This window comes from Schistocerca piceifrons, chromosome 9 (assembly GCF_021461385.2).
Source record: "Schistocerca piceifrons isolate TAMUIC-IGC-003096 chromosome 9, iqSchPice1.1, whole genome shotgun sequence".
Classification (NCBI taxonomy): Eukaryota; Metazoa; Arthropoda; class Insecta; order Orthoptera; family Acrididae; genus Schistocerca; species Schistocerca piceifrons.
This window is the reverse complement of record NC_060146.1, coordinates 95,823,050-95,850,886: the sequence shown is the minus strand read 5'-3', so window position 1 is coordinate 95,850,886 and position 27,837 is coordinate 95,823,050.

Genomic DNA, 27,837 nt, shown 5'->3' with positions numbered 1-27,837 from the left:
TGTTATAGTTAAAAAGAGCTTCTAATTGCTCATCTGTTAAGATTTCACGCATTTATGTAAAGTGTAAAAAATGACAGTTACTTAAGTATTACATATGAGTATTACACTACAAAGACCAAACTGTAATTAGCAAATATGCATTATGAATTGAGGTCCACATACGAGAACACTTCGTACAGTGTGTTATTTCATAGGTAACAAACAAAATTTGTGCCAGTCTGAACTAATTTTCAGTATCTAGAATACTTACGGCACTTTCAGTGAAAGCACAGATTCTCTGTCTAATATTTAGGCATAATAATTATTTACATGCCTTTCCGACTCATTGAAGCAGCCATGTTCAGCGCACGCTGAAATGTAAACTAATACAATAGTCGTTCATTGCAAGCTGCTGTGCTCTGGAGTTGAAATGAAGAACTAGAAGATCCACGCTCATGGCTCATCGGTCTATATGCAGAAAAGTACACCTATTGTCGGAGAAAAAAAATAATGAACGTATGTCCACATTTGTGGACCAATGGAATGAAGAGGCTATATATCCTGACTGCTTCCTCGTCCTCCACCTCACTTGCTTGCTGTCTGCGTGGCTGCTGGAGGCGGATGGTGACAGTGGAGGGGGTGGGGGGAAGGTCTCCAGGTATCATGTCGTTTATACAGTTCTCGGATGTCCAGCCAGGTAATGCCGTAATTCCTCTATGATATTTCGGGAAACATACAGTCTCTGGTGATTGTTGCTCTCGGCATCCTATATGTGCTGGCCACTCGCTCCATTTGCTACCTGCACGACTACCGCAGTGGACAGTGATGGTGGTGAGGGACATAGAGCTCAGTCCGCGCTCTGGTCTGCAGTGTCCGCACTACCACTGCTGGATGCAGACGCCACAGTCCAGGAACATCTCTTCCTCTCAGTTCAGTGCAGGGTTCCACACCTGTCTGAGTTGTAGGCCACTATCTTTATTGATTAGATCATCCTGCAGTCTGATTTCGATGGCCTCTTATATCACGCAATCCTAGGAGGAGAATGGCTCCTAAGTATTTTGGTGTTTTCGTAATCCACAGTATATCTATTTAATTTACTGTGGTTGGCCATGGCTGATCTAGTGGTCTGGTGTAGTTAGGTATGGAGTTTATATCCACAGCACCTCTTTCCTACAGTGCAAAAGGTTTCTCCGATGCGTGATTTGCGGCACTGGCAGAGGATTTGGTAAACAACTGGTTTGTGGAGGCCTAAATCATCCTTTACTGAGTCGAGTAGAGTCAGAGTTTTCGCAGGTGGTCGAGATACACTTCTTACATTGTGTCGCTCTAGTATCTTACTGATTTTTTGGAATTTTGCACACCAGCGATTAAACTCTTCATTGTCTTTGTCCTGCCATTGCCTTGAAACAGTGTCTGCACACTCTGCTTATCTTTTCTGAATGCCATCTCGAGATGCTTCAGCTCAGCTGGAAGGCTGTCTGGGTTGCAGATGGATCGTGCCCTGTGAATGATTCTCCGTAAAACGCCTTCGCAGTGGGACTTGTGGTGGCTACTGAAGGCATGCAGATACAGATCATTGTGTGTAGGCTTCCTGTACACATTGTGTCCCAGGTTGCTGTCAGGTTTCCATTTCACTAGTGTTTTAAGAAATGGAAGGCCACCGTCCTGTTTCACCCCAGTCATAAACTGTATCGTGGGATGCAGTGTGAAGGCTTCTTATGCACACTCATTCACAGGGCACGATCAATCTGTTACCGAGACAGGCTTCGAGCAGAGCTGAAGCACCTCGAGATGACATTTGGAAGAAATGGGTATAGCAATAATCAGATATAACGTGCCTTCAGACTGACTGTTCCGAGGCAACAGCGGGAAGAAGAAGAGGAAGGGTATGAATCAGTGGTGTGCAGACTTCCAGAAAAACTTTCGGGATAATAGACCGACAAAGTGCATGTAAAATGTGTGTTTTGGCTCCTGCGAAAATGCTGACTATACTAGGCTCAGTAAAGGATGATCTAGGCCACCTCGAACCAGGTGTTTACCAAATCCCATACTAGTGTGGCAAATCATAAATTGGAGAAATGGTTCACCCAGTAGAAGAGAGGAGCTGTGAACATAAACACCATACTGAACTACACCAGACCACCAAATAAGCTGTGTTCGATCGTAGTATAAAAACTAGCGGTACTATGGATTACGAAAACACCAAAATATTTAGACAGTCGTCGTGCTTTTGGAATGGCATATCTAAAGAAGTGGCAGAAATCAGGTTGCAAGATGGTTTAATCAGTGAAGATAGTGGCCTACAATTCAGTCAAGTATGGAACCCTGCACTGAACCTGGAAAGAAAGAAGTGTTCACTCAGGTGGCGTCTGCACCTCACGGCAGCAGTGTGGACACTGCAGGCCAGAGTGCAGACCAGGGTGCCGCTTCCCTACCACTGCCACCGTCAGCTGCGGCGGCTGCGTGGACAGCAAATGATGTGAGTTGGTAGAGGGAATAGTGGTCAGCATATATAGAATGCCAAGAGGAGCAGCGCAGCATTCATCAGGGACCACACACAAAATACGTTGGAGGAATTAAGATGTGACCCAGCTGGACACCTGAGAATTCTGTGAATTAGATGATGAAGGGCAACAGGCAGATTCCATCTTACTAGATTTCCGAAAAGAATTTGACATAGTATACCATTGCAAACTGTTAACGAAGTTACGAGCACACGGTTGTCTGAGTGGCTCGCAGACTGTCATTATGAAAACGTTATGACACCTACAGAGGGAACAGTAAGTTGTCCTCGATAGTGAGCATTCACCAGAGACGAGGGTATCATCAGGAGTGCCTTAAAGAAGTGTTATAGAACCACTTCTATTTTCTATTTATGAGTGGCATCAAATAAATAATGCAACACATTTTTTCTCGGCCAGTTCAGTTGAAAGTATATGGAATATGTTGTGGTGCATCATGGAATTTTCAGACTTTAGCTTCTATATTTTTGTGACGTTCTGATATGTGGTGGTATTGTACGTAGCTCATCTAGATGTCTCTTACAAGGGAACCTCCCCATCGCACCCCCCTCAGATTTAGTTATAATTTGGCACAGTGGATAGGCCTTGAAAAGCTGAACACAGATCAATCGAGAAAACGGGAAGAAGTTGTGTGGACCTGTGAAAAAATAAGCAAAATATAAAAACTGAGTAGTCCATGGGCAACATAGGCAACACTAAGGATGATGCGGGCACAGGAGCGCCGTGGTCCCGTGGTTAGCGTGAGCAGCTGCGGAACAGGAGGTCCTTGGTTCAAGTCTTCCCTCCAGTAAAAAGTTTAAATTTTTATTTTCAGACAATTATCAGAGTTCAGGCACTCACACATAATCAATTTCGCTCTCCAAAATTCCAGGACATGTTCAGATTTGCTTGGACATATGCAGGATTTGACGGTCTACATACGGAAAAATTTGAAAACGTTAAAAACATATGTTTTGACAGAGCACAGAGAAAACTGTGCGACAGTGAAACTGTTGCATTCATTTGTTGCAGTTTATGTGACACACTCTTATGTTTTCATCACTTTTTTGGGAATGATTATCACATCCACAAGAAAACCTAAATCGGGCAAGGTAGAAGAATCTTTTTACCCATTTGCCAAGTGTGCAAGTTAGGTGGGTCGACAACATACTCCTGTCATGTGACACACATGCTGTCACCAGTGTCGTATAGAATATATCAGACATGTTTTCCTGGATCAAATGTTTTCGGTTCCCATTGGAGAGTCACGTCCTTTCGTCTACTAATCACGCGGTTTTGCGGTGCAGTCGCAAAACACAGACACTAAACTTATTACAGTGAACAGAGACGTCAATGAACGAACGGACAGATCATAACTTTACAAAAATAAAATAAGTAAACTTTTCGCTCGAGGGTAGACTTGAACCAAGGACCTCTCGCTCCGCAGCTGCTCACGCTAACCACAGGACCACTGTGCCCATATCATCCTTGATGTTGCCTATGTTGCCCATGGAATACTCAGTTTGTATATTTTGCTTATTTTTTCATAGTTCCACACAACTTCTTCGTGTTTTCTCAACTGATCTGTGTTCAGTTTTTCAAGGCCTATCCACTGTGTCAAATTATAACTAAATCTGAGGGGGGTGTGATGGGGAGGTTCCCTTGTTAGTAGGGCTGACACACAAGTCCACCAGTTGGTGTTCTCGAAAGTGTATGCCCACTGGGTTCCTCACCGCCTCACAGAAGACCATAAAGAGCAATGAAGGACCATCCATATGAACTACTTGCACGTCACGAGGCTAATCGTGAATTTTTTTTTTAAACATAGTCACAGGCAAGGAAATGTGGGTTCGCCGCTTTGAACTAGAAATAAAACAGCAGTCCACGGAGTGGCATCACACCTCTGAAGTTAAAAGCCTTACCCTCAGCATGTCTTTTGGAACTGTGAAGGGGTTATTCTGTTTGATGTCCTCCCTCATTCTGCAATATTCAAATATTAAGTGTATTTTTGCTAACCTCTGAAAACTGAAGAAGCAACTTCAGCGTGTTCATTGTCACAAAAATGCTGACGAATGTCTACTCCTCTGGGACAACGCGAGGTCTTACACGAGGCTGTGCACCCGAGAGGAGTTCGCAAAACTTTGATGGACTGTCCTTTATCTGCCCTACAGCCTGGATGTCACAACTTCAGACTTCCGTCCACGGGCCCTATGAAAGGTGCTGTTCATAGGATGCAGTATGTTGGTGATGGGGAGGTTAATGATGCAGCGAGACTTTGGCACTGTTGTTGACCCGTGGAGTGTTACCATGAGGACGTATAGGTCCTCCCAGTAAGTTGGTGTAAGACCGTTGCATTGAACGTAAAACCAACCGGCTTTAAAAAGAAAAAAAATTATGTTACATTACTTTTTGAACATGCCTCATATATAAATGATGTGATGGACAGGGTGAGCAGCAATATTCAGGCTTATTGCTGGGGGTGCTGTAGTTGTACATGAAGGTGTCATTGAGTGACATTAGGATGACACGAGATGACTGGTGCAGTCAGTGGCAGCTTTCTCTCAATTTAGAAAACTGGAAGTTAATGTAGATGAGTAGAAAAGACAAGCTTGTAATGTGTGAATAAAGCATTAGTAGTTTATTGCTTCTCACAATCACGTTGATTAAATATCTGGGCATAATGTTGCAAAGAGATATGAAATGGAACGAGCTCGTAAGGATGACAGTAGGGAAGATGAAGGGTCGACTTCAGTTTATTGGGAGAAGTGTCGAAAAGGAGGCCGTGTGTTGAACGCTAGTCTGATCTATTCTCGGTGACCACTGGAGAGTTTGGGATCTACACAGTCAGATTAAAAAAAATTAAGCAATACATAGGCATGCTGCTGGATTTGTTACCTGTAGGTTCGATCAGCACACAAATATTAAGGAGACACTTACATGTTGAACTCAAATGGGAATCCCTGGAGTGATGACGACATTCTTTTTGAGGAACACTATTGAAAAAATTTAGGGAACCGACTTTTGAAGCAGGCTGCTGCCGATGTACATTTTGTGAAGATAAGACAAGTAGGGCTTGTACGGAGGCAGACAGACGGTCATTTCTCGCTCGCTTTATTCATCATTGCAATGGTAAACAGTGACTAGTAGTGGTAGCAGGCATCCTCCGCAGTGCACCATATGTTGGCTTGCGGAGCATGCATGTGCATGCTGACCAGGTGGGGACAAGTATTGCACAATGCACATACTTGCAGTGCATGTGATAGGCCAGGCCACTCAGAAAGAGGTACGTTATTCTCTCTGCAATGCTGTAGAACTATGTCATACGTTTGCTGCTAATTTCTAACTGCAGGTGTCGTTATCGAAACAGTGCTCGGTGGTTTTTCCAATTTATGTTATAATCCAATATTTCAAAGCAATGGTAGTTTTGCGAATAAACATTACTAGCTTTTAAAAAAGTTTTATTTAAAAATAAAAAACTTTAGTGCTGTCGCAATAGTAAAGTGATACGCCAGTATTATTATCCGATTATTTGTAAAAAAAAAAATTAAGAAATCGTTACAGCAGACCAAACAAATATTAAAGGATGCCAGTTGTTGTGAATCAGAATACCATTATTGCTTTTAAACAGTCTAATTTTCCCATCCCTGCACAGTCAGCAGACGTTTACATTGCTGCCCACTGCCTCACCACCAATGGCTGGGTCTGCCGTCTTGAGGGACACGAGAAGGCCTTTCCCAACAAGTGGAAGAAGCAGCCAGCTGCTGCTATGCCAGCCGTGACTACGTAAGAAGCCACAGCACTGCTGGAGTCTACTGCAACGGTCGTGGCCATCCAGGAAGCCAGGAGCAGCCCCACCAGATGTGGCTACTGAAGAAGCTACAGCACTGCTGGAGGCTGCTGGAATGGTTGTGGCCATCCAGGAAGCCAGAAGCAGCCCCACCAGTCGTGGCTACTGAAGAAGCCACAGCTCTGCTGGAGGCTGCTGCAACAGTCATGGCCACCCACGAAGGCAGAAGCAGCCCCACCAGTCGTGGCTACTGAAGAAGCCACAGCACTGCTGGAGGGAGCTCCATCATTTGTGTCTACCAAAGGAACTGGAGGCAGTTCTGCCAGATGTGGCCAGCCAAGAAGCCAGAGGCAGCTTCGCCAGTTGTGGCTACTGAAGATGCCGTAGTACTGCTGGAGGCTGCTCTGCCATTCGTGGCTAATCGAGAAGCCGGAGACAGCTCGGCCAGCCGTGGCTCGTCCGTCATAAGGGATGTGGGGGTGGGGACTGGATCCAGGGATGGTATTTTAATTCAGAACAACCGGCATCTTTTCATAGTTGTCTGGCCTCAGTTATTCATTTTTACTAATAATCGGGTAATAAAACCAGCATATCACTTTCCCATATCAGCAGTGCAAAATTTTTTATAAAATTTAAACAAACCATTTTTACAAATTAGCTAAAGTTACCATAGCTTTGAAATATTGGATTATTACATAACTTGGAAAAAGCAGTCAGCACTATTTTAATAACAACACCTGCAGTTAGAAATCAGCAGCAAACACATGACATACTAATTTAGAGCATTGCCGAGAGAATAACGTACCTGTTACTGCGTGACCTGGTCTGTTAGATGGTGTGTGTGTGTACGTGCCATGAGAATGACTTGCTCCCACCTGGTCAGCATCTACACATACATACATACATACATACATACTCTGCAAACCACCATATGGTGGATGGCGGAGGGTATATGGTACCACTAATGGTCACTTTCTTTCCCGTTCAGTGGCAAATAGAGCTAGTAAGAAGTGACTGTTTGTATGGCTCTGTACAAGTCCTAACTTTTCTTCATGATCCATACACAAAATGTATGTCGCCAGCAGTGAAGTCATTATGCAGTCGGCTTCAAATGTCGGTTCTCTGAATTTTCTCAACAGTGTTCCTTGAAAAGAATATCATATTCACTCCAGCGATTCCCATTTGAGTTCAACAAGCAAATGTCCCCTTACTACTCATATGTTGATTGAACCTACCAGTAACAAATCTAGCAGCATACCTACCCAAGAAGCCAGAAGCAGCATTGCCAGGCGTGGCTACTCAAGAAACCACAGGTCTGCCAGAAGCGAACATGTCGTATGCCTAATTGTGCAATACGAGATGACCAATGGAGACACCGCAGGCCTCGTGGAAGTGTCATTCCGTGAGAGACGAGGAGGAGTGCCGCCCCAACTTTGAAGCTCCAGACAGTGAATGAAGAAAAAGGCACCCACTGATAATGCCATCACAGCTCCAACGTCAGCTCAGCTGACGCAGAGGATGGCCTTGTTGCTCTATATGTGGATCTACATACATAATCCACGAGCGTAGTGTACTCTGTACTACAGCTGCTGCTACCACTATTACTACTACTGCTGCTGCTACTGCTACTGCTGCTATTTAAATTCCTTCCCTCTTTCATTCACAAACAGAGCGAGGGGAAAAGACACAGTATGTGCCTCTGTATGAGCCCTAAGTTCTCATATCTTAACTACGTGGCCCTTACATGAAATTTATGTTGGAGGCAGCAGAAATGTTCCACAGTTAGCCTGTAATGTGGGTCCTTAAATTTTCTCAGTAGTGCTCCTCAAAAAGGATGTCGCTTTCCCTCCAGGGATTCCCATTTGAGTTCCCAAAGCATCTCTGTAAGTGTTCCATGTCGCTCGAATGTAGTGACACTAAAACTAGCAGCCTGCCTCTGAATTGTTTCAGTGCCTTTCTTTAATCCAACCTGTTGCAGATATTTAAGTGACTTGATTGTATCAAGCAGGAGTCAACTAATACTGTATCCGAACATTACAGGTTTGTTTTTCTTACTAATCTGCAGTAACTTACATTTTTCTACATTTAGAGCTAGTTGTCATTAATCACAGCAACTAGAAATCGTGTCTAAGCCATCTTGTATCACTCAACAATGACACTTCCCTGTACACCATACCATCATTTGCAAACACCTGCATATTACTGCCAATCCTGTCCACCAGATCATTTATGTATATAGAAAATAACGATCCTATCACACTTCTGTGGGGCACTCCTGATGATGCCCTTGCGTCTGGTGAACACTCACTATTGAGGACAACATGCTGGGTTCTATTACTTAAGAAGTCTTTGAGGCACTCACATATCTGGGAACCTATTCCAGATGCTCATACCTTTGTTAAGTCTGCAGCGGGACACTGTGTCAAATACTTTTTGGAAATCTACAAATAAGAATCTGCCTGTTGCCCTTCATCCATAGTTCGCAGTGTATCGTGCGGGAAAAGGGGTCCCAAACTGAAGAACATTACTCGGGCAAGGGTGTTCGAGCAGGTGCAACGACTGCATAAGTCGAACAGCTTCATCTACATTCCCGTTATCCTTCAGATTTGTTACACAAAGACAAACAAACAGATAATTGTCTCAAGTAAAACACTTCTTACACTGGGATATATAGTGGAGACAAGTTCTGCATAAAGTCAAACACGAGTCCACATTCAGAGTATTCTCTGGCAGTTAACTGTGGGCACTTCTGTAGTTCCTTGTGGAATTTGTGGCTTCAGTGTTTATAAATGTCCAGTTCAGCCTGTGCCACCCATTTAACAGACTCGGGAAGGTGACGTGATTTCAATTTGATTCGCAGTGCTGCAGACTTCAATTTGTGGTCTCCCAAATATTAATTTAAAATTGTTACTGAAGTATGATAAATAAAAGCTGTGTTTAACTATTGTTCCAGCATGGGACATTGGAAGAGGTTGTACGTAGTCTTCAGATTTAATTCAGAGTGCAGGGATTTTATTTCTTTTCCTCCATAGTGTGATGTTTTAACAGGAAATGATCTTCTGAAACTGCATGGGACTAATTGTTGAAATTGTTGCCATCTGGTGGTTTGGAACCTGAGAATAAAACTGAACTTAACCTCAAAACCTTTTTCTGTAATATGTAGTGAGCATTGATGAAAAGCTTCTGTACAAATTTCTTTGTGGTTTGACTTCTGCAGCGCATAGAACTTAGAGCTTTCTCTTATTTGTTTTGAATATTCAATGCTTAAAATCATCCATGAGCTGTTGTAGATGTAAAATCACAGAATTTTGATAGGATGTGTGTGTGTGTGTGTGTGTGTGTGTGTGTGTGTGTGTGTGTGTGTGTGTGTGTGTAGGGTTGCCCTTCCACCATCTTTTCTTTCCCAATGGTACATGTTTCAGGTTTCCTCTTCCCCTTCTCACCTTCACCTAGAAAATTCAGCTCATATTGTGGCTCTCCCAATTCCATAATTTTGCTGAATGCTTCCGGCAATCCTTGCACAATATTATTTCACTTTCAATAAAATTCACAGAGTGGAAAATGTGCAGATATTTGTACTTCTTTCGTCACATAACCTTCAGTATTCCTCCGTGTCATATCAGCTGTTGTGTTTGGAAGTGAACAGAACTAAATCCAACAGTTGTTTCTTTTCATCACCAACTATACAGAATAAGTTCTGATTTGCGTCCACATAGCCACTGTAGCTAGTTCCCTCCACCGCCAGTTGATTGGTCTGCCACGAAAGTACACTGACCAATGTATACAACTCATTTAACCCAACAATATCAGTTAGTGCCTTTTAATTCTGACTGATTCAAACACAAACAGTAAATATTTGAATAAATGGAGATATGTTTTATTGACACAATTACTGCACATTACTCTTCATATGGAGCTGAAGAGTACAGCTTTCCTCTCCAGTACAGACTTAGTAAATCCTGGGTCATTCCATGGTGACTAATGTAACATTTTTCAGTGACAACAGACATTTTAACCCCTCCCTTTTGGCAACAATGATTACTCTTTCACAACCTTTATACTACACATGATAGGTTGACTTCCAGGCTTCTTTGAGAGTTTCACAAATTGCCTATAAATCCAATAGCCTATTTATAGATAAAATTTAAAAAAGTGTGACAAACGTGACATTCGTGTGAAACTTTAAAAACCACCTGATGTTGTAACAGCTTTTGTCAAGTGCCAATGCTGTTTAGTTTCACCCTTAATATGTGACTTTGACCTCTGTACTCTACCTTTCTTCTTATCAGCTGCTTATTGCTGTTTGGCTAATTATTATGTGGAGGCAGGAAGATTTTATCAGTAAGGTGCTGTGACAAACGTAACACAGTGGTTATAACTATTAACTTTATTTCAGAATAAGCTACAGCCTTATGATTGAATCACATGTGTAAATACAAAGCATATAGCATTGGATAAATCTCATATAGCCTCACTGAACTTGAAATGACCACGGTGATTCAGTGGGCATGGTGGTGATTGCAGTTTCTTCACAATGTCAGTCTTGTGATAAATAATTTGATCCTTTTTGTCAGGCCATTTATATGTAGATGTGCCAGCAGGAATCATGACAGACACTTGAAAAGAATTAGAATCCTGAGGATCCACTCCAACAACTTCTCCAGGATACCTCTGATTATCATACTGAACAATGCACTAGTCGTGTACATATAGTTCTATAGAATCAGAATTACCAAATGTTAGGACATTACTAAAGTCTTCACTACTTTCTTGAGGAATACTGCTATCTGAATCATCATTGCTATTATGAAGACTGACAGTGTAAAATCTTACACTATCGGATATGGCAACCACATCTTCTGTGTTTTCATACAACAAAACCTGCAAATTTCCTACTCATTTCACACAATGCGCTCCCTTGATACGTTGGACAGGAGCTACATATTTACAAAAGTTACTCAGTTCACGTTTTCTTCTTGCATGTCACTCTTGGCGACAAACAGGACCTGCATATTCAAATTACCAGCAACAAGAACATCATAGAACTCTCCAGCATTCGAAATATGCTCGTCACCTTGGAGGACACACCTCCACACATATCTTTTTGCGACAGCACCCACAGCATCATGTATGCCCTTACCATGATACGATTCAAAAAAGTTCCAAGCAGAGTATTTTGGGCACGCCAACATAGCTGCCATTGAATACCTGTTCTTGAAATGACTGGCTGCTCCATCACTCCATACTGTAATTTTTTCAACTGTCTCAAAGTACTCTTCAAAATGTGTTATGAAGGCTTTGTCGAAGATCTGTACTTCTGCAGATGTGTGACTGGTGCAATCTGAAATCACAGCATAACACTGATGCCTGACATCCTCGGTAGATTCTGGTCAATGATGTATGATTGCAGTACATATTGTCACAGCACAATCCTTGTTCCAGTGTGCTGCCATTACTTCACTCTGGTGTCTTATACAATAGTTTTCAGCAAAGTCTGTTCGCAGTATCACACTTACTGGCTGGAGAGAGTCTTTCTGTTTCTGCAATTCTGATGCCTGTTGGTATATGTTATATAGGTGTAATTTTACTTCCTGGAGTTGAGATGTTAGTTCATCTCTTGCTTCAAGAAGATTCCATTCTTGCTTTGCAATTGCACCCCTTCTATCCCACTGAGTGACTTGAATCTTGCAGTTCTCAAGTTCTTCAGTTGATTGTTGCACTTTGAACTCCAACGTGTCTACTAATTGTTCGGAAGGTAAGCACAAGTGACACATTTGTTATGCATATCACACTCAATAGAACGTACAAAGCCATTTGTGGATGTTTCTGCACTTGTGTACAAATGGATCTGGTGAAGAAGGAATTCAAAGTTCTCACAGTATAAACAACAACACACTTCTTGTCTCAAAGAGCCAAACAAGTCAACATGTGGTGGACGCAGTTGGCAAAACAGTGACAGTCCTATGTTCACATCAGGGTACTTTTCTTTAAACAAAAAGTGGGCCTCCTTCAGATTGAACATCATCAGCCTCTTTTGCATGCTTGTCTTTGTCTTTGTTTGTGCATCCCTCACAACTTTCACATCTTTCTTACCAGGCAGCTGGCGTGAAATTGTATCACTGCGTAAGAAAACTTGTACAAGTTGTTTCGTTTCTTCAGTGATTGCAGTTGACCTATGTCTTGACACTGTGTCACACAGAGATATGCTACACAAACTTGTTGAAAATCATTTCGTTATCACTTTTCTTCATTTTCGAGGACTGTTGGGTAAAGCTTCATTCACTTTTCTGACAGCTTTTTGTAGTGACCGAGCACTTTTGTATGGCACTTGTTGGCATTGTAGGGGATGCTGTTTAGTCAGAAGCCTGTTTTCGGCGTCCTCTCATTCTTTTCATGCGGATTCTTGAAGCTTCCCTCTCCTTTTGTTGAATTTTCTTGTTACCTTTCCTACTTTCTCGGGGTTTCTTCATATTTTCACGTGCTTTCTGTCTTTCCATTTCCTTCTTCTGTGGATCTTGCTTAGCTCGACTTCTTTTCCATTCTGCTGTTGTCATTGGAGCCATTGTGACCAACGATGCACGTTTCAACTAATTTTCCACCGCTGCATCCGAAAGACCTCCCCCTGGTGGCCAGGAAAGACCCAACCTGACAGGAGAAGTCCGACATATCTGGCTGCTCCATGGGAACTGCAACAGTATAAGAACCTCCTTCCTCCTCGTCCTCCTCGTCCAAACAGGACTGGGACGATCGTAGTCGTCTCCATCTTTCAGCATCCCTCAATAACTTACTTGGCAACTTATATCTGGAATTCCTACGACGAGTCGCCATAGTCTGTTCTTTGTATCATGCGCTGTATCAATAATTTGTATGTTAAACACTCCTTTGCAGGAGTGTGGCATATTCGTTTCCTGTATTTACAGGGGATGCACGTTGCTGTTTGGTTTTCACAGCTCTTTGTGTCATGACTGTCGTCTCCACGCTTACCACACACAGGTTTCTGAAATGAGCAATACTTGATCACATGGCCATAATCTGGACATTTGCCAGTGTGGTATAATCCTTTACTAAAATTGCATTGTATCGTACATACAACCTATTTGTATGTATTATTTGTTTTCTCATTTCTGGCAAAACTTCTACTGCATGATGAACAGTGGGTCGGTCATGAGGACCTGCTTTGAATCGCAACTTGAACTGTTCACCAAATTCCTCACGGCTCATCTTTTCCTCGAAATTTTGCACGTATACACAATCGATTACGTCGTCCTGTGACATGTATGACAGGACGTCATACATCATCAGAGGACGTATCTTTCTAGGCTTCTCACAGGTAAATGAATCTTGTATTGTATTATTAATTAACTTTCCACTGTCCTCTTCAGAGGCTAATTCAGCTGTGAGTATATTGTTGGTTGTCCGTATTTGGTTTGTCTTTGTTGTTGCTGTTGTTGTTGCTGTTGTTGTTGTGGTCTTCAGTCCTGATACTGGTTTGATGCAGCTCTCCATGCTACTCTATCCTGTGCAAGCTTCTTCACCTCGCAGTACCTACTGCAGCCTACATCCTTCTGAATCTGTTTAGTGTATTCATCTCTTGGTCTCCCTCTATGATTTTTACCCTCCACACTGTCCTCCATTACTAAATTGGTGATCCCTTGATGCCTCGGAACATGTCCTACCAACCGATCCCTTCGTCTAGTCAAGTTATGCCACAAACTCATCTTCTCCCCAATTCTATTCAGTACCTCCTCATTAGTTATGTGATCTACCCATCTAATCTTGAGCATTCTTCTGTAGCACCACATTTTGAAAGCTTCTATTCTCTTCCTGTCCATGTTTCACTTCCATACATGGCTACACTCCATACATATACGACAGAAACAACTTACTGACACTTAAATCAATACTCGATGTTAGCGAATTTCTCTTCTTCAGAAACACTTTCCTTGCCATTGCCAGTTTTCATTTTATATCCTCTCTACTTCGACCATCATCAGTTATTTTGCTTCCCAAATAGCAAAACTCATTTACTACTTTAAGTGTCTCATTTCCTAATCTAATTCTCTCTGCATCACCCGACTTAGTTCGAATACATTCAATTATCCTAGTTTTGCTTTTGTTGATGTTCATCTTATATCCTCCTTTCAACTGCTGTTCAACTGCTCTTCCAAGTCCTTTGCTGTCTCTGACAGAATTACAATTGCATCGACGAACCTCAAAGTTTTTATTTCTTCTCCATGGATTTTAATACCGACTCCGAACTTTTCTTTTGTTTCCTTTACTGCTTGCTCAATATAAAGATTGAACAGCATCGGGGACAGGCTACAACCCCATCTCACTCCCTTCCCAACCGCTGCTTCCCTTTCATGTCCCTCGACTCTTATAACTGCCATCTGGTTTCTGTACAAATTGTAAATAGCCTTTCGCTCCCTGTATTTTACCCCTGCCACCTTCCGAATTTGAAAGAGAGTATTCCAGTCAACATTGTCAAAAGCTTTCTCTCAGTCTACACATGCTAGAAACATAGGTTTGCCTTTCCTTAATCTTTCTTCTAAGATAAGTCGTAGGGTCAGTATTGTCTCACGTGTTCCAACATTTCTATGGAATCCAAACTGATCTTCCCCGAGGTCCGCTTCTACCAGTTTTTCCATTCGTCTGTAGATAATTTGCGATAGTATTTTGCGGCTGTGACTTATTAAACTGATAGTTTGGTAATTTTCACATCTGTCAACACCTGCTTTCTTTGGGATTGGAATTATTGTATTCTTCTTGAAGTCTGAGGGAATTTCACCTGTCTCATACATCTTGCTCACCAGATGGTAGAGTTTTGTCAGGACTGGCTCTCCCAAGGCCGTCAGTAGTTCTAATGGAATGTTGTCTACTCCTGGGGCCTTGTTTCGACTCAGGTCTTTCAGTGCTCTGTCAAACTCTTCACGCAGTATCGTATCTCCCATTTCCTCTTCATCTACATCCTCTTCCATTTCCATAATACTGTCCTCAAGAACATCGCCCCTGTATAGACCCTCTATATACTCCTTCCACCTCTCTGCTTTCCCTTCTTTGCTTAGAACTGGGTTTCCATCTGAGCTCTTAATATTCATACAAGTGGTTCTCTTTTCTCCAAAGGTCTCTTTAATTTTCCTGTAGGCAGTATCTATCTTACACCTAGTGAGATAAGCCTCTACATCCTTACATTTATCCTCTAGCCATCCCTGCTTAGCCATTTTGCACTTCCTGTCGATTTCATTTTTGAGACGTTTGTATTCCTTTTTGCCTGCTTCATTTACTGCATTTTTATATTTTCTCCTTTCATCAATTAAATTCAATATTTCTTCTGTTACCCAAGGATTTCTACTAGCCCTCGTCTTTTTACCTACTTGATCCTCTGTTGCCTTCACTACTTCATCCCTCAAAGCTACCCATTCTTCTTCTACTGTATTTCTTTCCCCCATTCTTTTCAATTCTTCCCTTATGCTCTCCCTGAAACTCTGTACAACCTCTAGTTCTTTCAGTTTATCCAGGTACCATCTCCTTAAATTCCCACATTTTTGCAGTTTCTTCAGTTTTAATCTACAGTTCATAACCAATAGATTGTGGTCAGAGTCCACATCTGCCCCTGGAAATGCCTTACAATTTAAAACCTGGTTCCTAAATCTCTGTCTTACCATTATATAATCTGTCTAAAACTTCTAGTATCTCGAGGGTTCTTCCATGTATACAACCTTCTTTCATGATTCTTGAACCAAGTGTTAGCTATGATTAAGTTATGCTCTGTGCAGAATTCTACCAGGCGGCTTCCTCTTTCATTTCTTAGCCCTAAGGCACCGAAGTTTTCACCCGCTCCCTTACTGGCGAATGCCCCCCACATTCCGGGAGAGCGGGTTCACTCTCTGTCCTTTGCCCCCTATGAGGCCGAGTTCCCACCAAAGGCCAAAGACCCGGTCCCACTCAGGTGCCAGGCCAGTCCCCCAGACATTCAGGGGTCTGGACCCATCTAACCTGACCGGGGACATGTCACCACGCCCCGGCTTGGCGGACCGTGCCCCATAATTCCAGGGGCAAGGCTGGTGACCTTCGCCGACTTGGACCAGGATCCCGCCGCAACAAATGCAGCCGCCGGAACCGGTGTGCAAGATGTTCAGCACACCGTCGCACCCCTACCCTTTGGTCGCCCGAAGGCTTAACATCTGCACCGCGTGAAGGCGGGCAGGGGCACTTGAGAAGGAGAGGCTATTATCGCATCCTTCCCCAGAGCTCCAGAACAATGGCAACTGGAATCCCGACGACCAGATCGAGAACTGATCTGGAGGCAGCTGAATCGCCACGTCTCGAGCCCTGACACCTTTTTCCCACTGAGGTGAAAAAGGCCTCACAGCAGGCCAGAACGGCGCCATTACAGCACCATCCAAGCCCAACAAGGGACCTTCCACGCAGCATGAGACGCCACAGACAGTTTCAAGGGTACATTCATTTTCTTTTTTTAATTTTTTTTTTTTTATTTAACTTACAGAGAAACCCACCGACTAGTAGCTATGGTGGATTGTACTGCTACTACAATATGTAGCGTTGGTGGCACTCATGGTCTCTTAGCCGGTGTGAGAACTTCTAGATGGTCATAAAAGTTCTCACACTGTTGCCTGTCCCTAGGCACGTGGAGGCGGACCAGATTTCTTGCATGGTGTGCCACTAGCCTTCTTCTGTTTATTATTGCTTTTTTGTATATATTGTTAATACAAAGAAACTCTAAAAACAATTTAGAAAGTTTGAAATTTAAGAAATATATAAAATCAAAGAAAAATAAAATTTACATGAGATAATTTGTGAACTTAAGATCTACTTTTTTAGCAGATGGCCAAAACAAGAATGACTAAAAACTGGAAGCTCCGATTCCACGGAAAGCCACACCCCACATGAGGGCTCGGCAAATCCTCGAGCCTGTAATAGTGGACTCGGCTTTTGTACATTCGAACCTCTATACATGTTCGCTACTCTATTGCAAACAAGAAGCATAAGCATTAGTAATCATACAAGAAAACAAGAATAACATGACTTGTGCATGTGATTTGATTTGTATGTATTTGACGATGCTGGTGCTGATTCCGCATTTAATAGTTGACTATGCCACTATGGCTGCAGTGCATTAGGATGTTGATTTTATGAGACACATCTGATGATGGTCATCAAAGACCAAAACTGGTAATCTGTTAAAAAAAATTGTGACCATAGAAGGAAATTAAAGGAAACTTAAGAATAATATATACTACCATGTTCATGATAAGTGTATACTAATTTATAATAGAGGTGCAGTGAGAGTCCGCCGGTCGGCACTGAGGGCTTCGCTGTCCCACCTGTAAGGCATGGGCAGGTGTGGCGAGGGGCGGCATAATTCCGGCCTTTGAGGTGCGGCCGCCGGGAAGAGCGCCATTCAAAACTTTCATAGGTACAGAATTTTTTTTTTTTTTTTTTTTTTTTTTTTCAGAATTTAGTATACATACAAAACCCACTGACTAACAATTATGCGTGGGTGTACTACTGACTACACAACACTACAGTATTACAAAAGTGGTTACATTTAATAACAACTAAAATGAGCATTCTGCTCGCAAAACAACCAAAACCGGCCTCTTAGCCTCTCCAGGCTATTCCCGGAGTGTTACCTGTCCCTAGGCATGAGGAGGCGGGCCGCTACTGTCTACCCTCCACCACCCCTTTTGATCAGCTTTACACCACTTTACTCACAACTGTTTACATACTACTTCCAAAACACAATCAATACTTCCTGCACTTGTTTATATAATCATCACACAGAAACTTCAAGAGCGAGAGGCAGCCAACACCAACACCAAACGTATCACCTGTGAGTAAGTTTTATTTCAGGGTATGTCTGCTTCCCGTCTCATCCTCTCGCTGACCGTTCCTTCTTCACTCTGCGGCCGTGCCCCAGGCGCGGTCCAACGCTTGTCGCCGACCAACTGTGTCACCTCAGTTACAATGCTCTACTTAAATTTCAGTTATTACTTGTGTGACAGTATTCATTTCAGGAAATTCCGCTGAGCCTCTTGAGACAAAGCGTTAACCAGTTTAGAAAAGATCTTGTAATTATCAGCATTATAGTTCAATTCTTTTATCTTGGCGGCTCGCGCATGCCCGCCTAGACGCGGGAGATTGCTGCGTTGCCAGTTGCACGGGACGCACGCGCCAAGAGAAGCAGCGCCATAGTATAGCATAGTTGGCAAACTTGCGTTTAGGGGGGAGCGCGCAGTTTATGAAGTAAAGCCACCACGGCCGCATTAACCCTTTCGCTGCTACAAAGACGTGCTCCCTGCATTCCGCGCTGTGGGCGATTTTGTCACTGCACTGCTCGCCTGTGCAGACACATTGTGTTCCGACTGCTTTGACACTCTTTATCATTCGATTCCACAAAAACTATTTGGCTCAAAAATTAGATTTTTACCTATCTTCTTGACTGATACCTTCCCCCCATAAATGACTTAATTTTGTTTCGATGTTCAACGCAGTTATTATGCAGCATTAAATATAGTAAACCATTGCACGAAATTTTGAAGCGTTTGCAGAGGTAAAGTCCATAGAGTATACTTTCCGGATGGTTGATTTTAGTTGCCACAATGTTGAGAATGAAATGTGGACAAGATACGTATATATTTCATTTAATTTAAGTACCACATAAGTGTCGTATGTAATATTGAGAAATATTCCACCTTTCGCGACTGTAACAAAAGTTTTACTTACACTGGGCACGTTTGGCTTTATTTTAAAGCACTTCAATCAATCAAAAGGAAGTAGACAAAATACATTAAACAAAACTGTGTACTTACAAAAACATTAGGACTTGAATATACCATCTGTCAGTGAAGTGCTCAGAGCTATGTCAAATATAATTTTGTGTGTGGCACACACAAACAGCATTTATTTGCTAAAACGCTGATGAGCCAACACAAACTTTGAATATTGTGCTACCGCAGCACAAAACTATGAAAGGTGACTTGGCAATGGAGGACACAAAATACAGTCCTCTTACGATGCTTCAAAAGAGAGAAACGCATCTGGTCTAAATAAGTCGTTTATTACAGTTGCAGAAGAGGGATATATTTCAATACCATTGGTAAAACTGCGACTGTGGAACAAAAACAAGAAATAGAACATGAATACCATTGTGTATGTGCCATACCTTTCACTGATGGAAGTGCTTTAAAATAAAGCCAAACGCACCCTGTGTAAATAAAACTTTTATTACAGTCGCGAAAGACGGAATATTTTCAATATTACATATGACACCTATGTGGTACTTAAATTAAATGAGATATTGTTATACAGTAAATATTATATGAAATTTAGGTATCTTGTCACATTTCATTCTCAACATTGTGGCAACTAATCGACCATACGGAAAGTATACGCTATGGACTTTTACCTCTGCAAACTCTTCAAAATTTCGTGCAATGGTTTACTACAGTTAATGCTGCACATCAAAACAAAATTAAGTCATTTTGGGGGGAAGGTATCAGTCAAGAAGACGTGTAAAAATCAAATTTTTTGGCCGAATAGTTTTTGTGAAATCGAATGATAAGTGTGTCAAAGCAGTGGGAACATCATGTGTCTGCACAGGCGAGAAGTGCAGTGATGACAAAATCGCGCACAGCGTGGAATGCGGGGAGCACGTGTCTGCAGCAGCGAAAAAGTTAACGAAGAGGCAAAGCACTAGAAATTTCATTCAAACAAATAAAATTCGTGAAGTAAGGCACTCCAATATTGCTTTTAAATAAAGAAAATATTAAGCACCACACAAGGTTTGAACTCATAACCTTTCACTTCGCAGCCTAACACCTTAACCGTTCCGCTACGTCAGCTCATCGAACAGTGTAACTCCATAAGAACTCTAACACCTCACGCAACTACTTATAAACACTGTTGGTATGAATATGAATTACTCACGCTTCGTCGAAGTACAATAGAAAATAAACAATTACCGCTGTTCTTTATTGCGAAAAAGCAGTTCGTGAGACTAAAACAAACACCTTTCCTTGCTATCACATGAATTAGGAGTCTTATTGCTTGTTTGGTTTAATTAATTAATAGAATATGAAGCAATTGGTATAAAGAATGCTTTTTCCAAACTTTCTATAAAAGAAAGTCTGCTATCAAGACATTGCTTTTGTTCTTTTACTTTATTTATAACTGAACGTTTCTAAAACTGAAGACACTTGTCCGTGCTCTGCACTGCAGTCAAGATCTGGCAACGTCGTTCTCTGTTCATTGGCTGACTGTGTTTTGTGACGTCAGATGTGCAGAACGAACCTAAACTCGGCCGCCAAGATATATGACACGCACTTTAGTAAAATGTTGGTTACGTCTTGTGTTGGTAGTAGCTGCCTCTCCACTGAGGTAGTTTGCTCATATATTGGACACTGAAACACCACGTGCTCCGGTGTACCGTGTGGGAACCCACAGTCACACCCTCGCGTATGTCTTCTTCCAGTCTTGTGTAAATACTCAGGGTAAGGTCCATGGCCAGTCAGGAAGTGAATGACACCAGGAGATGGCACCATAACCTTGTTCTTGAGTCGTGCCCTTACACTTCGAACATACGTAAAAACTTGCCGTCCAGTCTCTTGAGTGATCCCACTCCTCTTGCCATAAATTCAGTAGCTGCTCTTTAATCACCCTGATGCTAGTAAGAGGCGCACCCATGATATCTCGAACACGTTGTATATTTTGTTTATGTAACCAGTAGATAGCAGCTTGCTGGTGAATCATTAAATCCAACAGACACAGTCCCATCACTACCAGCAAGGCATCTGTAGGGCTGGTACCAAATGCTCCAATACATCTGACAAGTACGTTCCTTTGAACTCTCCTGACTGCCATTGCAGGCTACACCAGGGCTAGCCTGTGGGCCCACACACTTGTTCCGTAACCAACAATTGGAGCTAAAAGGCAGTTATGATATATATGTATAGCCTTCAGCGGCAAGTTAAAATGCTGCTGCCCAATAGTTATTAATTTATTAAACAATGGCAACGCCTTTGCAGCAGTCTCCTGAATGTGTACTCCAAAATTCCAGTGTTTATCCAAATATACTCCCAGGTACCTAGCTGAGCCACGTCTGGAAACAATTACCTCATTAATTTGTATTGTTGGGTCTCTATTGAGCTTTCCCTTCGGTAACATATACAATGACTTTCTTGGCGCCACCATCAACTAGTGGCGAAGGCTTTATTCTGTACATTTTGACCATATCTCTATATATTTTCTCAATGTCAAATTTTCGGCTCCTTCTAGCAAACACCTGCCCCACCAAGCTTAGTTTCATAGGTACAATGAGAGCCCGCCGGTCGGCACTAAGGGCTTCACTGTCCCACCTATAAGGCATGGGCGGGTGTGTTGAGGAGCGGCACAATTCCCGCCATTGAGGCGCGGCCACCGGAAAGAGTGCCATTCAGAACTTGATACAAACAGTTTCATAGGTACATTTGCTTTTATCATCTATCTATATGGCCCTGCATCATTTACTAAGCAGTGCCGTGAGACAGCTCAGCTATAAGTACAGTACTGATGTACAGCAGAATGTTTGCCTTCTACCAAAGGGCGAGTATCGACTCGACCCCAGCGTTGCCACCGCAGGAAGCCGTCTCGGAAAAACTACCCCCACACCATCACCATTTTGCGGGGGTACAGACCCTCTATATCCTCAGAGGAGCACACTTAGCCACCGGGCATCAGGGCTCACGGCCTGCTGTCTGGTGCCCACGGGGAACTGCATGGAGGTGGTGCCGCCATAGCATCTGCTTACAATGAGCATCAACTGGTGCACGTTTCCCCTGCTGTACCTTGCGGTCACCAGGTTCAACAGCACTCGGCTCAGGCTAGCCAGGCCTTGCCCATCGTCGAGCCCTGAATTGTCCGGGTTCATGGCCTAGAGTCCGGTCACATCTTAGTCATCGCCAGCCCACGAGTCAGCATCTGAATCATTGCTGCTGGCCTCTGGAGTCGTGTCGGGGTCATGGGGCCTTCTAGCCCTTTCCCTGACGAATTCCACAGCTCTCTGCTGCAAGTATTGTTCTAATGCCTGTGCAGAGATCGCAGAGGCAAGAGTGTTGAGCACCCTCTAGTGCTCTCGGCTCCGGAGTAGTGCCCTGACGTCTCTGTTAGGGGTCAGTTCGCCTACCCGAATGTCAGCAAATTGTGGGCAATCCTACAGCGTGTGTTCTGGGGATCCTTCCTCGCCACAGTCGCAGACTGTAGTTTCTCGTTTGCCTGTACTACACATGTAGGTGGGAAATGGCCCATGTCCCGTCAAGAAGTGCACCAGTCCTCGTGACTGTTTCGAAAACCAAAGTTTCATCCACTGTCTCACATTGGGGAATATGTGATGCACGCACCTGCTTGTGCGGAGCGCGTCCCACCTTTGAAGTCCGGAACTGGCTCCTTGACGAGTGGCAACAGAGTCGCTGTCTGCCAGTCGGCCTAGTAGGATGTTATTGACCCCTTCCGGATTTCCCTTCCGGAGCCGGTACAGCGCACCCCTTTCCCTGACCAGGAGGTCAAGTGGGGAGATTACTGAGATGACAAGTAGCACATCGGCAGAAGTCGTGCTGTAGGCTCCAGTAAGGCGCATCAGCGCTAAGTGCTGTAACCTCCTTAACGCCGCCGCAGGCTTCCTCTTTCTCAGTCTATGAGCCCACACACTCGACCCGTAGGCCGTGATGGCAACAAGGATACTTGAGTGATACAGCCTCAGTGCTTGCACCAGCAGGTGGAACTGCTTGTTTGCAATACTGGCTATCTTGTGAAATAGGGCTTGGCTTTTGCGACACACAATTTCGATGTGCGCAGAGAACAGTCTGTTCTCATCCAGATAGACTCCCAGGTATCTCGTCATGCGTGTTCGCCTGGTGACTCCGTTGTTGGCCCCGCCAGCAACTAGGAGTATAGGGTCCTGTACCAAACAGCCGCGTGTCAAGATGTACACTGTCTTCTCCGCAGACAGTCCTAGCTTCTATTGCGGCACCACTGCTGCAGTGCATTGAGTGCTGCGTTGCAGTTTACTTCCAGCATTACTCGAGAGTCACCTACTATCACTACAAGGATGTCATCGGCATACGCCACCACGCCTCGCACTTGTCGCAGTTCTCCAAGTTCCTCCAGCACCAGTTCAAGGCCTACATCCCAGAATATGGGACCACAGGCCGAGCCCTGTGGGCATCGCTTAGTGATCAACTTCTCAACCAACTTCCCCAGGCACCGTATAACTACCCGCCGATCACAGCCGTAGTCAAGCAGGCACCATTACAGGACCCGGGCATTCCAACTTCCTTAGGCTGTCGAACAGCGGCAGCTACCATAGGTTGTCGAAAGCCCCGGCAATGTCAACCATTATCTCCGCAACGTACTTGCCTGCGGATGTGTCCACCAACAACATCGCCTTGTTTATAGCATCCTCCATACACAGGCCCCTCCTGAATCCGTACTGGTCGGGACATTGTCCCCTAAGCTCCCAGTATTGCTCCAGCCGGAAGCATAGGAGTTTCTCCTGGAGCTTGGCCATGGAGTTCATGAGATAGATGGGTCGGTATGACTTCGGCACTTCTGTATCCTTGTCCTCACCCTTTTGCAGAATGACCACTTCAGCCAACTTCCACGACACTGGTACCCGTCCCTGACGTAAGCACTCATTGTAGAGGTTTGTCAGGTAGGGGCAGATCTCCACGCGCAAAGCTTGGAAAGCCTCGGCAGCAACTCCATCTTGGCCTGTCGCCTTTTTACGGCGAAATTCAAGAAGTGCAACAGTAACTTCACATTCAGTGAATGGAGCAACCGGCGTCTCGTCGGCATACACCTCGTTGAGTTGCCGCCTAAGATTCCCGTATTCCTCATCCTCATCTTCGCAACTATCATCAGGCAATAAGGTGCTCATGAGTAGTTCGACTGATTCTTTCCAGTCCCTGTTGTGGCTATCATCGATCTTCCTTAGGGTCAACAGGACCGTCAGTGACCAAACCTTCAATGCTGCAATCTTAAACGGCGTGCGCCAGTGGTCAGCCGCCAGACTGTCGTGAACGAATGTCTGCCAACTCTCAATCCGTACCGTGTGCAGTGTCTGCTTAAACACCACCTTGGCCCGCCTGTACCACGCGAGCGTGGCTTCACACACGTGATCACCAATGCTGCGCTGGTAGTGCAGCCGCGCCCTTCTGCAATTGCGTCGGAGACACTGCAGCTCAGGGTTCAAAGATGCCCTATGTGCTTTCTCTGTATGGGCCAATGGGACTGTGCCTGTTGCTGCTGTCTGTATGGCTACCGTCAGATCCCCTACAGCTTTGTCTACATCCACAACGCAATCCATTGGCCAATCCGTTACCACTAGATTTCCTCTTAGTCGATCCCAACCTGCCTTGCGCCAGTTGTATTTGACGATGCCGTTCACTCGGTCTTGAGTAGGCTCCCCATCATAGGCCACAGTGAATGTGATCAGATTGTGGTCACTTAGTGTCATTCCCCACCATAACTTCCAATTCTCCACACGGAGAAGTGTGTGTGCACTCTTGAGTGTCACATCAGTGTACGAGGTTGCCCCTCGGTGACCTTCATACGTTGATGGGAAGTTTGGTCAGTTCAACACTTCAAGTCTGAGCTCGTGAATTGCTTCAGCGAGTCTCTCACCTCGCCTGGCGGCGCATCGTGCGCCGAGAGGCTCGATGTCACTGTGCCATAGAGGTGACATGGCGTTTGCGTCCATAGTGCAAATGAGCAAGTCATTGTGGTAGAAGCCAACAGCCCAGCGGCCCAGTCGAGGACGGCATGTCCCGCTATAAGGTAAGCCGGAGCGATCTAGCGACCATGAAGCTCATAGCAACGCAACTCGAGGATGTCCTGGAGTCGGTGGACGAGTCCCTCAAACCGGGGCAACTGGTTGAGGGGACGAATATGGGCGACTTCAAGCGACAGCTGAGAGCTTGGGCCATGACGCAGTCAGCCCTCACAGGAAGGCTGGTAGCCTTATAGGAGGAAATGACGAGGACGAAGGCGACGCCCCCCCCCCCCCCCCCCCCCGCACTACCCAAAATCTTTGCACAAGTTGCTGCCGCTCCGCACTCTCCAGAACGGGAGACCCAGGCCATGATAACGAAAGCTCAGACTGAGAAGGCAATGCTCTTCATAAAGTCAAAGGACAACGAAAGCAGATCGTAAGTGAAGAAGTAGTTCACCTCCCTTGTCAAGTCAGAAGTCGAAGGTGTGAAGTTCTCACGGGTCACCACAAACAGCCCGACACTCATCGCTGATGTGGCGTCAGAAGCTACTGGCTAACACCGAACTGACAGAAGTACTAAAGTGCGAACTGCTGAAAAAGCTGCATCCACAGATTATCATCTACCGTGTAACTTTTGTCATGAAGACTGAGACTGTGGTTGAGCTCACTCGCAAGCAAAACGACCTCGGAGGACTTTCGGAAGCACAATTCCGCAAAGAGTTTAAGCCGAAGTTCTGGACTGGACCAAGGGGCAAACAGACATCGCATCTTGTGGTGGAAGTATGCCCCAGACTCAGAGTCACTATCCTAAGGCAGAAACGACTGTACATGGGCTTTGAGTCCATGCCAGTCGATGACTACCTGGACTTGGTTGTCTGCACACGGTGCCAGGATGTGAACCACTCAGTGAGGTTCTGCAAGCGGGACCCGAGTATAGTAACGTGCGGGCACTGTGGGGAAACCGGCCAAATGAGAAAAGATTGCAGAAAGGCAGGGGACCGAGCGGTCTGCATCCCGTGCAAAAAGTGAAACTCAACATGTGTAACGCCAGGCAAAGAGTGTGAGTACTACAAGATTCTCACAAAGCGCAAAATCCAGAGAACAGATTATGGGAGACAAGACCTCTCGTCAACCGGCTGCTGCCTCACCTGTTCCCGACCAGACAGTGAAAACTCACAATGTTCGCAATGGTTAAAATAGGACAGCTGAACTGCACGAGAACGCAAGCAGTGATACACGAGGTACGACGCCGTGCAGAGGAGGAGTCTCTAGACATTCTATGTCTGCAAGAGCCCTACTCTAGAGATGGAAAGATCGTATATATGCCTACTACAGCTCAGATCTTGGCTGAGGGAGAGCACCGTATGGCAGCAACCGTTGTGTTAAATCGATCTTTCAGAGCAGTCAAAGTGACGCACCTAAGCAACAAATGCATGGTGTTAGCCGAGATAAACACTGGCAATTTCACCTTCCTCGTGCTGAACATGTACTTCCAGTACAGGCACTGAAAGAGACCGTATACTGATCAGTTATATATATGCAGTATTCCCAAAATTTTTATGAAAATGCAAGTTTTCTTTATTTCTAATCACATATCACACACAGAGTTGCAGTTTCGGGTGTAGCAGTGAAAGCATTAAAATGTGTTCATTAGTTAGCTTTACATTTCATAAGAGGTATCATAAAAATCATTGCTTCTGACTCTTTCATTTATATATATTACAGGTTATAAGTATTCTTCTTATAATTTTGATAAGACTAAAGTCACTTGTACCTCTTTCCTTCTGACATCCTCAGATAAGACTAAAGTCACTTGTACCTCTTTCCTTCTGACATCCTCAAATAAGATAGTTGTGTTCAATTTCATTTATTTTGCTAATGTAATATCATCTGCAAGTACATCAAATTTTAAAACAAGTCTAATGGGACAAATGCATCCTATCACAATTTTGCACAATTTTTTGAAATCAGGAGTCGGACTGCTAGCTCATATTCTCATCACAGCCTGCAAATTACTGTCTGTTAAACAGCTTCAATATTTGCTCTTGTTTATTTTCAAGCAAGAAAAACTTTGTTCACAAATATAGGTCAGTCCAAATATGGAGAACATTTTGCCTGCAAATTTCTTGGTACATGGAAATTTTTCAGCTGACAAAGATTTATAAAAGTCAACTACAGCACTAAACATTAATTTCACTGCGTGATCTGCCTGCATGTCAGTCAGTTCAAGTTGCAGCTCCTGTGGTGCAGTGTCAATATCAGCAGTGATGGGATACGATAAAACATTAAATTGAGGCTCCATTTTCCTAAAATCCTGAAATCTTGTAGTAAACCCAGCCTCAAAACTCTGCAGTTAATCCCTAATCTTAGCTGAAACACTTCCAGTACTTTCTGTTTCCCTAGTAAAGGGAAATTACAAAATTTGCCTTCTTTTGCTTGCCTTGCAAACTGACCTAGTTTTGTTTTAAATGCTTTCACATGTATCCACATTTCATGAGCAAACAACCCCTTTTCCTCCAATGTCACAGTCAGCTCATTCAGTTTTTCAAAAATATCAGCTGCAAACATCATCTCATATCTCCACTCTTCACAATCATGAGATATCTCCCTAGTGTCCAGAAATAAAATAATTTCATCCTGTAATGCCCAGACTTTTTAATACTTTGCCCAAGGTCAATCACGTCACACTGTTACGGTAAAGTACTTCTTCATGTTCTGCCCACACCACGTCAAGAAGAGATTTGAACTGTCTGTGATGGAGTACCCTTGCTCTGATTGTGTTCACAACACCAACAACAGGATCT